Source organism: Littorina saxatilis, linkage group LG12, assembly GCF_037325665.1.
Source record: "Littorina saxatilis isolate snail1 linkage group LG12, US_GU_Lsax_2.0, whole genome shotgun sequence".
NCBI classification, from domain to species: domain Eukaryota; kingdom Metazoa; phylum Mollusca; class Gastropoda; order Littorinimorpha; family Littorinidae; genus Littorina; species Littorina saxatilis.
Genome location: NC_090256.1, coordinates 6,476,534 through 6,489,033, shown reverse-complemented (window position 1 = coordinate 6,489,033; position 12,500 = coordinate 6,476,534). Strand labels below are relative to the sequence as shown.

Here is a 12,500-nt window from a genome sequence, read left to right as displayed (position 1 = left end):
ATGAACGGACCGATCGTCACCAAACTTGGTGAACAGATTCTATACATTCCTGAGACGGTCCTTACAAAACTTGGGACCAGTCAAACACACGGTTAGGGAGTTATTGGTGGATTAAGATTAAGATTAGGATTCGCTCCATGTGTTTGTTTGTTTGTTTGTGTTCGCATATAGATCTCAAGAATGAACGGACCGATCGTCACCAAACTTGGTGAACAGGTTCTATACATTCCTGAGACGGTCCTTACAAAACTTGGGACCAGTCAAACACACGGTTAGGGAGTTATTGGTGGATTAAGATTCTACAAGGACTTATAGAGGGACATATTAATGGTCAAAGGGAAATAACCTTCTCAGTTGGTGGCAGTGAGAATGGTAAGGACGGGTGTGTTTTTCCTACCTCGGAGGAATTTCTTGTTTTTCTTGTTATATCATCATCAGTGATGATGTCAGTTCAGTGTCAGCCTACTTTCACTCATCTTGAGCAGGTATGAGAGCAAGGCGAGATTGTGCATTATACCTCATACTTAAATTCAGAGTATAGTAGCCTGCTCAAAGTAGCAATTATTTGAGGGTCTAACCGTTAGTTTACCTCCTCCCACTATCATCGTGATCCTCTTTCTAAAAAAAAGTATCCCCAACTCCGAAAGGTCGAAAGATAACTTTCTAAATTATTTCTCCCTTGCTATTACTGTGAAATCATGCTCACAGCTAAACCTCTATAAATCTATCAATCTATAAAAATGTATAACTCTCTGAAATATTTCTCCTCTCGCTCTCACGGTGAAATTATCCACAGCTCCCACGGATCCGTGTTTGGCCCTGTATGACGATATTTCATCATTAATCACATATCTGAGAATGGGACGTACGTGACCTTTTTGCCGTGTTTGCAATTATCTGACAATCACTTCTGCCCCATGTTAGTTCTGCTCTCTGCTGCCCGGTTAACTTGGCTCAAAGGTCAAAACGTCACACACGAACGCAGCAAAGGATAAAGGGGCGAAAAGTCATTTCGATTTTTTGTGTCTTGCGACATATGACGTACCAAGCTGGAAGACATCCCGCGACCAGAGTTCACGATTTGCGGGTTTTAAATGTAGTGTTTACTTTAATTGTTTTGGGTTTTTTACAGCAACAAAATATTGGTAAAGGGAGAGCATTCTTGATAATCTTAAGAACAAAGATATTTTGATTCTTGCGACAAAGGCAATGCCTTGCTTCAGCAAATAGGTATCTGACAAGCGTGCCAGATTTCGAATAAAGGGTTGACTGGTAATGTTTGTTAATAGGTTTATGACCGATGAAAGTAGGCGCGTTCTAGAAAAGGTCCCCATAATTTATACATCCGCTCTTTGCCCCCGAGTAAACTGGCACAAATGTCAAAACGTCAATCACAAAAGCTATTTAACAAACTAGGACAACCCGGGGCAAAACAATCATTTTGAGGTGTGGTGTCTTGCAACACAGCGTCACGCTCATAAGATAATTGCCGATGTAATTTTTTTGATGTTTTGAGAAAAACGCCCAAAAAAATCTTTGGTTTCTGAACAATCTGCCTATCTCATTTCAGTTATAAGTTGCAAACTGCCTATCTTGAGCTATTACCACGGGGTAAGCGTGAGATAATGAGCTGACAGCAACATGTTCAATCAGCAAAATTGCATAACAAGCCACACAGAGCTTTTGCATACCTTCACATTCTCAAAACAAGTCTTCCTGTATCAAAAAGAAAAAGTGCCTAACTCAAGAAACGAGATCGGCAGTTTTTCTTACGTTACCGTGGCAATGGTTTCCGATGGCCTGAGAGTTTGTACTCTCTACCACACGATAGATACCCTTCCAGTAGCTTCCCCTGTAGTTTCACTACAGAAATGCCTAACACTGAGATAGGATTTTTTCTTATGAGCGTGACGATAGTCTCAGCGACTGGTTCAGTAAGGTACGTGTCCAAAATCATGGCTTCAAATGTTCGTAAGAAAGGTTTACTTGTATTGTTTGTTACAAGATAAATTACGTTGTGTATTGTTGCTGTTATTAAGATGATTATATTTAAGATTGTAAGGCGCTTAGAACTATTTTAGGATTTGCGCCCTATAAATACCCTTATTATTATTATTATTATTATTATTATTAAAATAGTCCCCCAAAATGTCATGATCTTTTGATGCTTGCAAAATCGCCTGACTCGGCAGCAAGGGATCCGACTAGGGCTCAAGTGTTCGAATGAATTGTTAACTCTTAATGTTTGTTACAAGATAAATATTAACTTGGATGGCTGATGAACTAAGGGACATTCTTGAAAACAGTCCCCAAAATAGGAGTCCTTGTGGCGTAGGATGGCTGAGAAGCAATATACCCAACAGAAATGAATTTCTTACTTTTAATATTTGTTTCGAGATTGTTTAAAGAGCAACACACACAAAAACACCTGGTGAACGAAAGGAACATTCTTGAAAAAAAGTCCCGAATAGTGTTATGTGTACAAAATGACTGAAGAACGAGGGGACATTCTTAAAGACGTTACCTGAAAATCTGTCAGTAGGCTGACTGAACAGCAAGACATCCCGCAACAAAAATTCAAGCTTTCCAAATAATTGTTTACTTTTAATATTTTTGCAAGATAAACGAGCGATGAACGAAAGGGCATTTCTGAAAACTGTCGGGAAAAAAGTATTTGATCTTTTGGTTCTTGCAACATAAGGCAAGGCTCAATGACTTAAGCAGCAAGGCATCCGACAAAAGTTTACGATTTCGAATCCATTGTTGACTTTAGATTTTTGATGCAAGATGAATTACTGATGTCGTGGTGTACGGAAGGACATACTTGAAAATAGTCCGAAACAGCCCTTCGAATGGGCCAGTGTATTGATGTTCTGCATCAGGTGTTCCATGGTCGAGTCTGGATTGCCCGAACACAAGGCCTGGAGTGCTGACAAAGAGTCTGAAAAAAGACAGCTTTCTTGGGACGGTTTTCCCACTGCAGGACTGTCTCTGTGGCTTTGTGGAGTGCCAGAACTTCAGCCTTGTAGTTGGAGCACAATCTCCCTCCGGATGCTGACACAGAGACTGGGGGCAGGCCTGGTTTCTTGATGAATACGCCACATCCTCCGTTTCTTGTGGCGTCTTCAGCTGATCCGTCGGTAAAGATGTGTGTCCATCTAGCTGCAGGGTAGCGCTTGTCGATCTCCTCCCTTGTCAGAGCTTTCAGCACACTGGCCCAAACCACAGCGGTTGTCCTGCAGTGGATCCCTGCACACACGGGGATTGTGGGCAACGAAGTGGCGGATCGGCTGGCAAAGGAGGGCAGCAAAACTGAGCAGCAACCCTCTGATCTCACTTACAGTGAAGCCAGGACCCTACTCCGAAACAGGCAAAAATCCACCTTCAAAAAGAAAAACAATGGATATAATCCACACGAAGATGCCCTCCATCAGCTCACTCGTCACGAGCAGACCATTGTCTTCGGCCTCCGGACAGGCCACTGTGGACTAAACAGCCACTTAAAAAGGATCGGCATCAGACAGTCGGCCCTGTGCCATTGTGGAGAGGCGGACCAGACACCGGACCACTTCCTGCAAACCTGCCAACTCCACTGCAGTGAGAGGAAACATGTCTGGCCCACAGGGACATCGCTGCACACCAAGCTATGGGGCAGCACTCAGGACCTGGAAATGACAGCCCACTTCGTCAACATCACGGGCCAAAGAATCTAGACACAGCCATCGTCGAACGCTGAAGAAGAAGAAGCCCTTCGATTTTACCGTTCTTGCAGCAGTAGAGCTTGAGCAGCTAGACATACAACAGAAGTTCAGGATTTCGAATGAATTCTTTCTTTTTTCTGTTTGTTACAACTGCTGTTAAGAGCTAAATTACTGATGAACAAAAGGGCATTCTTGAAAACAGTCCCAAAAAGTCAGTTTGACTTTTTCGGTTCTTGCATCTCGTATGGTGACCAGCGGGCAATTCGGCCGACAAAAGTTCACATTTTCGAAAGAGATCTTTACTTGTGATGTTTGTTTAGAGATCCTTTTGGGCGCAAAATGTCTCGCGAACGAAATGACATCGTGAAAAGGGTCGACGGCTTCGATTGGATGCTTCACTAGAACGTTTGTTACAAATTCCAGTTAAGAGGACAGTCCACCCAGAGTCAACTTTTGTCCCAACAGCTGCCGTGAGCCGAAAACAAGAACAGCAACTAACTGGCCCCCAACTACAGCTTCGGCTACAGCTACAACTACACAGTGGTCAATGTTTGATCTCTGCTCCAAAGGAAAACCGGAAACATATCTGTGCCGACTTTCTGACTTGCTTATCACTCAGCTGATTGACTGTCTGACTGAATGGCAGTCAATCGAAGGCAAGTTTTGAATCTATAGAGTTCAAATATTCTAAGGAATTCTCCGCTTTTACTGTTTCTGACAAAATAATATTGAGTAATGGACGATTGGATATTTTTCAAAACAGCCCAAGATTTCGCAGTGATTCTGTACGTGTTAGTGTTTGTTACTAAATCCAATTAAGAGGCAAGTCCACTCTGAGTCCACTTTTGTTCAAACAGCTGGCGTGAGCCGATAACCAGAGCAGCTATCAACTGGCCCACAACCACAGCTACAGTGCATATAGTGGTCAACGTTCTCTCTCTCCCCCTCTACCTCCAAAGGGAAACGCGGCATGCGCACAATACAATTCAGCCAAGCCGGCCACGCCAAACTTCGATCGTATTCACTCAGTGCTGGGCTGGGGTACATGTTCCAGTCTACAGCTGCGCTGAATAAACAGTAATTTGAAGGGCATAGGATTTCAGGAGGATGACATCATAGCTGTTTGTTCGATTGACGGCTCGTTCTTCACGGCCATCCTCTGTGCTGTTGGTCGGGAGGTTAATATCTATTGGGTATTTAGTTGATTTTTTTAGGGGGGGGGGGTCTTGGCACAAACATGCTTTTTTTTCTTTTTCTTTACAAGCGCCGTGGTTGGGAGGTTTATATGCCGGATTTTTATGTGTCTGTTTTTCTTCTTCGTTTCTTTTTTTTTCCTTTATTTTATTTTTTTTTTTACAATGCAGTTTTGTATGACAGATAACAAAATGTTATCCTTGTCTGCTAAATTGTAATCGACCCGTTTTCATAAAAGAGTGACTGGTTTCTACAAAAACTAGCGCGTGCACTGTGACGCGTCGTTGATCGATAACCGAGGCTGGGACAAACCCGTGCACTAAAGTAGTTGAATACACTGTGGCTCGTGTCGTACAGTTCACGGTCTGGATGAGGCCAAGCTGTGGATTATACTGCACTCATCCCTAATTGCAGAGAAAAATTGTCCTGCTGAACCCGTACTTAAACCACTCCTGGCTGCATCTGCAACCCTTAACAGTGTCTTCATCCCTTTCTCTCTGGGCGCCTCTCTGTTGTGAAAATCCCAGAGGATGAGGTCTGATCAACTCCCCTCAGAACCGCTTTTACTGCACGGATGAATTGCTGAATATGGCTATAGTTGGCTCTCAGTTCAGGTCAGTTCAGTTCAGTCCTTTGATCGGGAACATCATTGGGGGTCACACGGGATAGAGCAGAGACTATGGGTCCTGGGCTCTCAGTTCAATTCAGTTCAGTCCTTTGACAATTGTTATGGGGACACACAACGACTGTTCTCTAGTTGTGTCTTGGTTGTGCTGTCTCCAGCAGAACCTTTGCCATTCTGAGGCCCGCCCGCTCCAAATACCGGGCTGTGTTTATTGCTGGGGCTGGGGCTTACAGTCGTGTTGTGCCAGTGGTTAAGTCTTGGCGGATTGATGGTTTCGAGAGTTAATATACTGCTGATGCGAATGCATGCAAAGCACTATATAGAGTCTTCCTTCATAGATATTTGTTCCAGTGCTTTTTTCGGGAGTTTTGAACGGGTCGGAAAACTATTTTACAGCTGATGCGAATACCTGTTGAGCATGCAATAATGGCTTCCCTCATGAACACTTGTTCAAGGGCTTTTCCGGAAGTTTTATCTTGCTCAGGCCCTCCAATCGTATACTGGACTGCTGTAGTTCGAGCGACTGACTGTGGCCAGGAAGAGTAGTTGTGGGCGCCCAAGAGTTCTAGTCACGTGGACTATTTCCAAGAACTTCTTTTACTACTGGAACTTACAGTCGTATTGCGCCAGCGGTTAATTGATTCTTGGTGAAATGACTTTGCCAGAACCATTTTTGTGTTCGCTGTGCGGTCTCCTAACGTGTTGCCATGATGAGACCCGCTCGCCCTGATTCGGGCTCTGTTTAAATGCGAGTATTGACGAATAGTGGCAGGATTTGGTTTCCATGAATTCTAGTGGCGTGGATTATTTTTTGGAGCACGTCTTTTAACACTTGGACTTGCAGTCGTATAGCTTCTTTCTTGGTGTGACTGTTCGAACCAGTTACGTGTTCAGTGAACTGTCTGTTTAATGTTGTCTTTGTGAAGCCGGTCATGCGGTCGCTTCGCGAATAGCGAGAACCAAGTTAGTGTTCGGTGTGCTGTCTCCTGGAGTTTTGTCGTGCTCAGTTCTGTCTGATTTTATTCCTCGTTCTGCTTTAGTGCGGACGTTAGACGAATAGTTGTATGATACGGTGCCTGTGGGGTTTATTATGGCATGGGCTTTTTCTGAGAAATACTCTTACCACCGGGACTTCCAGTCGAATTGTGCCAAAGGTTTAATCTTGGCGGATTAACTGTTGCAGGAACCATTTTAGTGCTGGGACGAGTGCCTCTAGACAGTAACTGACGTTAGAATGTGATTTGGAGGAATAGTTGTATAATCAATTGCCCATGAGCTCTTGGTGTAGGCTTTTTTTTTTAACTTCTTTTACGACTGGGACTTACGTTCGTACAGTACCAGTTGTTTAGTCTTGGCGGATTAAGTGCCGCAAGAACCATTTTACTGCTGAGCTGGTTACCCGTAGAGAGCAACTGTAATGAATGGCGGTTATGGTGTTTATAGTTGAAGGGATATAACTAGTGCTTTTTGTAATACAAAGAGGTTGTCAGGAGTGGTTTAACTTTGAGAGTGGAAACTTTTAACAGTTCAGTAAAATTCCATGGTTAGCTACGGACGGTCAAACTGGGTTCGCGGCACGTGAATTTACAACTGTGCGAGTTGTTCGCGTTATAATCGCAACCGCCTGATTTTGTGAGTTGTGATTGTAAACTGCCTGACAATTGAAAGTCATTCGACCTGGGCTCTCGGATGAGAAAACCTGCTCTTGCTTTTGATGTCAACCTTGGAACCGGGAAACATTGCCGGGATGACTTGGAATGTTGTATGGATGCCGCCATATTGGAAGATGAGGTACTTTGCTAGTTTTGTGTGAACTTGAACATTTCTTTTGTATGCGCGGACATGACTTATGTATTTGAATAATTTCGGAATTGTATAATTTCCTTGTGCTCGGTTGGTGTTTTTGAATATTGTTAGTTGTTACAGTAGGGTGTTATATTTTGTAACAGGCCGCCCCAGTCTGACTTGTGCGGGGTGGTGCCAGGGTGGCGAGGGTGCGATGGAGGCCGTAAGGTTGAAGGCTAGCTACATCGTCACCTCTACATAACGTAAAAGTTATGTTTTGTTTATTTGCTTTCTTGTCCTTGTAAATATGTTATGACGTTGACAATGAATGAGTGAGTTTCACAAGATCGTGGACAATGAATGAATGAGTTTCAAAAGGTCATGAATTGATTATTGTAAGCAAGAAAGTATTTGAGAATTTGAGGAATGAGTTGATAATTGCTATGTCAGAAACAAACCAATTTGTATGTTCTAATTAAACCATTGGCTATTGTTTGGAAAGAATGAGTTGGTGAAAGACTACAAATTCTTCTAATCTTCTCTCTGCTTTCCTAAACTTCTGAGCGGGAGTCAGATGATTGACTGTGTGTGTGTGTGTGCACATATAAAGAATCTGGAAGGAGATTAATAAGGATAACTACGGATCTTCTTTATTTCAAATCTCTTACATTGGCGAGCTTGCGGTTGTATTAATTGGAAAATTATTTGAAGATTAATTTTTGTTTTGGTGCGTTCCCTTGAGTGCAGTTAGGCTTATTTTATATTGTTGACTTGTAGTGCTGAAGTGTTATTTGGTTTTGCGCAGATGCTGATGCATGCAGTCTGGAGGATGGACATCCTTGTCATCTGCCTGTGAAGGGAGTTCCTTGGTCTGTGGACGGATGCATCCTGTGCCTGACTGAACGACATATTTTGGACAGGAGTGAGTCATTTGTCATTTGCTTATCTGACACTCAAGTTAACATTCTATATATTTTTGAGAATAATTTGTCTCTCTGAGTGTTGGTTCTTGCTTGTGAGTAGGTTCTTTTTTCCCCCTACTTTACATGAAGCGCCCTGTAGGTTAGTTTTACCTACAAGTGAATAATACATGACACATCATTTTTCCCTTTTACGTGTACACCGTTTGTAAATAATTGTGGGTCAGCAATGCCTTGATTCATAAGTGTATGGGAATGGGAGTATGTCTAGTTTCTAGGCCAAGTTTTTGAGCGGAGCCTAGTTTAAAATGTATTGATTATTTCCCCTTGTAGTTCAGCTGATCGGTTTCCTAGACTGTGTCGCTTTAGTACTGTACTTGAGGAAGTCAGGTAAATTCTAAAGTTTAGTGGACTATTGTGTTCACGTTAGTCAAAGCTAAGTCTTGGTGTTGCCCTCTAGCATTCTATGTAGAGGATAGTCATAGTTTGCTTAAGTGATAGCGGTTTGTTCACGATGGCATCTCAAGAAGAGGTTCAAGCTTTGATAGCGCAGTTTAAGGTGGAGGGTGAAGCCTTAGGAAAAGATGGTGCATCACTGAACAAGTATGTGGAGGATAATTTGCGTGAGGAAAGAGCAGCAAGAAGAAAAAGAGAAAATGATATTGCTCTTCAAGAAAAAGAACTCGCTGCTGCACGTGAGCTTAAAGAGAGAGAGTTAGCTGAACAAGCTAAGATTGAAAATCTTCGTCAAGAAAAAGAAATCGCTGCTGCACGTGAGCTTAAAGAGAGAGAGTTAGCTGAACAAGCTAAGATTGAAAATCGTCGTCTCGATATTGAAGAAGAAAAGGCGAACAGGGAGGCAAAGTTGCGAGCAGACGAGTTGGTTGAAAAAGCAAGCAGGAATAAATTGGCCAATCGTCCCAAGATTCCCTATTTTGATGATAAATCAGATGACATTGAGAGTTATCTGTATCGCTTCGATAAGCACGCAGCTAGCTTGAAGTGGTCAAATGATGAGAAGGCTTTGATTTTGCCTACTCTACTCAGAGGTCGTGCTCTGAATTATTTTCAAGAGTTACCAGTAGAAGATACTAATGACTATGCCAAACTGTCAGCGCATTTGTTGAAGAGATTCAAATGTACTGAAGAAGGTTTCAGAACGCAGTTTCGCTCATGCAAACCTGAATCTGGTGAAACCATGCATGTCTTTTTCTCCCGCATGAGAAGATTTTTTACTAGATGGACAGATATGGCTGGAGTTGGCACAGATTTCGCTTTGCTCTGTGACTTGGTGCTCAGAGAGCAGATTCTGTCTAGTTGTGCGTCGTCTCTGGTTACTTTTCTGAAAGAAGACAAGCATACTACCGCTCAAACCATGATAGACGCAGCTGAAAGATACAGGGAAGCACATCCTAGTCAAAACCTAGCAGCAAAAGGTTCTAGTGATCCTCTGTTGGCTAATGTCGGTCTTCCAAGTGGGAGAGGAGGTCATTCAGGTGGTCGAGGTGGTCACAGGTTTTCTAAGAAGAATAGTCAGGCTGACACAAACCCACCGACAGAACAAAGCTCTCCTGATAATAAGGGTGGCAGAGGTGCTAGTCAAGCTGGTAGAGGTAGAGGTGGTCAGAACTATCAGAGGAAGTGTTGGTGGTGTCAAGATACTTCGCACAAGTTGGCAGATTGTCCCAAAAAAATGCATACTGCTTCAGTATCCGTTGTCACTGTTGAAGAGTCCAGCTGTAGTGAAGACGAGCAGTCTGTGGCGTCAGTAGGATTTTCAGGTAGTGATGAACTTCCCGAGTCTATTCAGACATGTGAAGGTACCTTAAATGGTAGTGAGGTCACGGTCATGTTGGATAGTGGGTGTTCCACGGTTGGGGTCAGGAAGTCCCTAGTGAGAGATGATCAGTTTACTGGGAAGGTACAGGTGTGTAGACAGTTCAGTGGGGATTTGGTTCGGTTACCCATTGCGATTGTGAGTCTGGATACACCATACTTTTCTGGAAGTGTTGAGGCATGTGTGATCGACAATCCAGTATGTGACGTCATTTTGGGAAGAATACAGGGATGTACATTTGGATGTGTCGAGGTTACTAGCGCAGTCCAGACAAGAGGTCAAAAAGCTAGAGAAGAACGTCCTTTTAGACCGCTGTTGACCGCTAAAGTTCCCCAACTTGATATCAATGCTGAGAAACTGTCCAAAATGCAAATGGATGACAAAACGTTGCATGATCTGTTCGAGAAAGTTGGCCAAGGAAAATCGGAAGAGTCGTCTGGTTGTGTGGTGTCGTTTGTTGGTCAGAACCCAGTTGTTGCCACATTGGGAGTGATCAGTGGGTCCAGTGCAGTAGAGGAGGTAGACATTCAGAAAGTCAAACTACAGTCAGTTCCTACAGTTCAAACTGAGAATGTAGATGATGTGGTCTATAGTCCAGACTTGTCTATGCAGGCAAAACAAAAAGTGCAGGCGGTGTTTCAGAAGCATCAGGACAAAATGACGGATTTGCCTGGTACTTGTGACCTAGTGCAGCATATGGTGAGGATTCCTGAAGGTACTGTGGTCAATGTGAAACAGTATCCGTTACCATTTGAGTCTCAGAAGGTGGTTGAAGAAGAAGTGAAGAAGATGTTAGATCTAGACGTAATAGAGCCGTCTATTTCTCCGTTCTCGTCTCCTATTGTTCTAGTCAAGAAGAAGGACGGAAGTACTCGTTTTTGCATCGATTTCAGACACCTCAATAAGATTACGGAGTTTGACGCTGAGCCAATACCGGATCCGGAAGTTCTGTTTGCTTCATTGCAGGGCAGGCAGCATTTCACGAAGATTGATCTGGCTAAGGGCTATTGGCAAATTCCGATGGCAGAGTCTGATCGAGCAAAAACGGCTTTTCGTACCCCTCAAGGTCTATATCAGTTCAAGAAGATGCCGTTCGGAATGAGTACAGCACCAAGTACTTTCGCGAGGATGATGAAGATGTTGGATTTGGATAGGTTCAAATCTGTTCATTTCTTTGATGACGTACTTGTAGCCACAGAGGACTGGTGTGAGCATCTAGAGGCACTTGACGGACTGTTGACAGAACTGGGAAAACATGGGTTGACTGTGAGACCGTCGAAAGTAGAGGCAGGGTTTGACTCTATTGAGTTTTTGGGTCACATAGTTGGGGAGGGTAGCATGCGTCCAGTTCCCTCCAAAGTGTCCAAAATCTTGAATGTCTCTGTCCCAACCACAAAGAAACAAGTCCGGTCATTGGTAGGGCTCATCAGTTTCTATAGGCGCTATGTCCCAAGCTTCGCGTCTATTGTGTCCCCCCTGGTAGAACTCACAAAGAAGAACCAACCAAACAAAGTTCGTTGGTCAAAAGAGTGTCAGATGGCTTTTGACAGGGTCAAAGAAATTTTGTCGTCTGAACCACTGGTGAGATTGCCAGACTTTTCCAGGCCGTTCACAGTGCGGTCGGATGCATCCTCCACGGGGATTGGAGCAGCCCTGATGCAGCCTGATGATGACGACGTCCTTCATCCAGTTCTGTATGCCAGCAGAAAACTGCTGGAAAGAGAAACCAGATACTCTACTGTGGAGAGAGAGTGCCTAGCGTTGGTGTGGGCAGTTGACAAATTCCATCGCTACTTGTTTGGCTCACATTTCTTTGTTGAGACTGATCACAGACCGTTGACGTACTTACGACAGTCCAAAACTGCCAACGGCCGACTGTTGCGATGGGCTCTGTCTCTCCAAGAGTATTCATTCACAGTAGTGCCAATTCCTGGAGTCAGGAATTTTGAAGCTGATGTATTGTCACGCTTGACGAAGTGAATGGAACATGATGGTTGAAAGGACAGTGAAAAAACTTTCTGCGATCCTCAAGGACAATACTTTTTGTGCTGTGAGTGTTGATATGCTGTGTATGTATTAAGAACTAATTTAATTTTGTTCTTGTTTTTTTCACATTGTGATTATTTTTTTAATCTGGCTGGAAAAATTTATTTGGATATTTTTGATGCTAGTACCATTTTGTGTTGTAGTCGAGGTTTACTGTATTGAGTTTAGCGGGGGCTACTCAAACTTTATTGGCGATCTTTGGTACCAAGAACGTCAATGTTATTGCATTCAGAAATAGGCGAAAATTGCTGAATGTCCATGAGTATAACTGTTGTGGATTAACACAGTGGGTGATTATCTACACGGCGGCGTAAGTGTGGTTTATTATGCTTGCCATTGTTGCTCATGTTTAAGGACAGCCTCGTGGCTTTCGTCACTTTTTTGGTGGATGG

At 43.3% G+C, this 12,500-nt stretch overlaps 1 protein-coding gene across 3 annotated transcripts in view; it reads left to right on the top strand.

Annotated features, from left to right (window-relative positions):
* The window catches only part of LOC138981148 (uncharacterized), a 203,091-nt gene that overhangs the window by 126,742 nt on the left and 63,849 nt on the right, over positions 1-12,500 (top strand). The gene's annotated exons all lie outside the window — the stretch shown is intronic.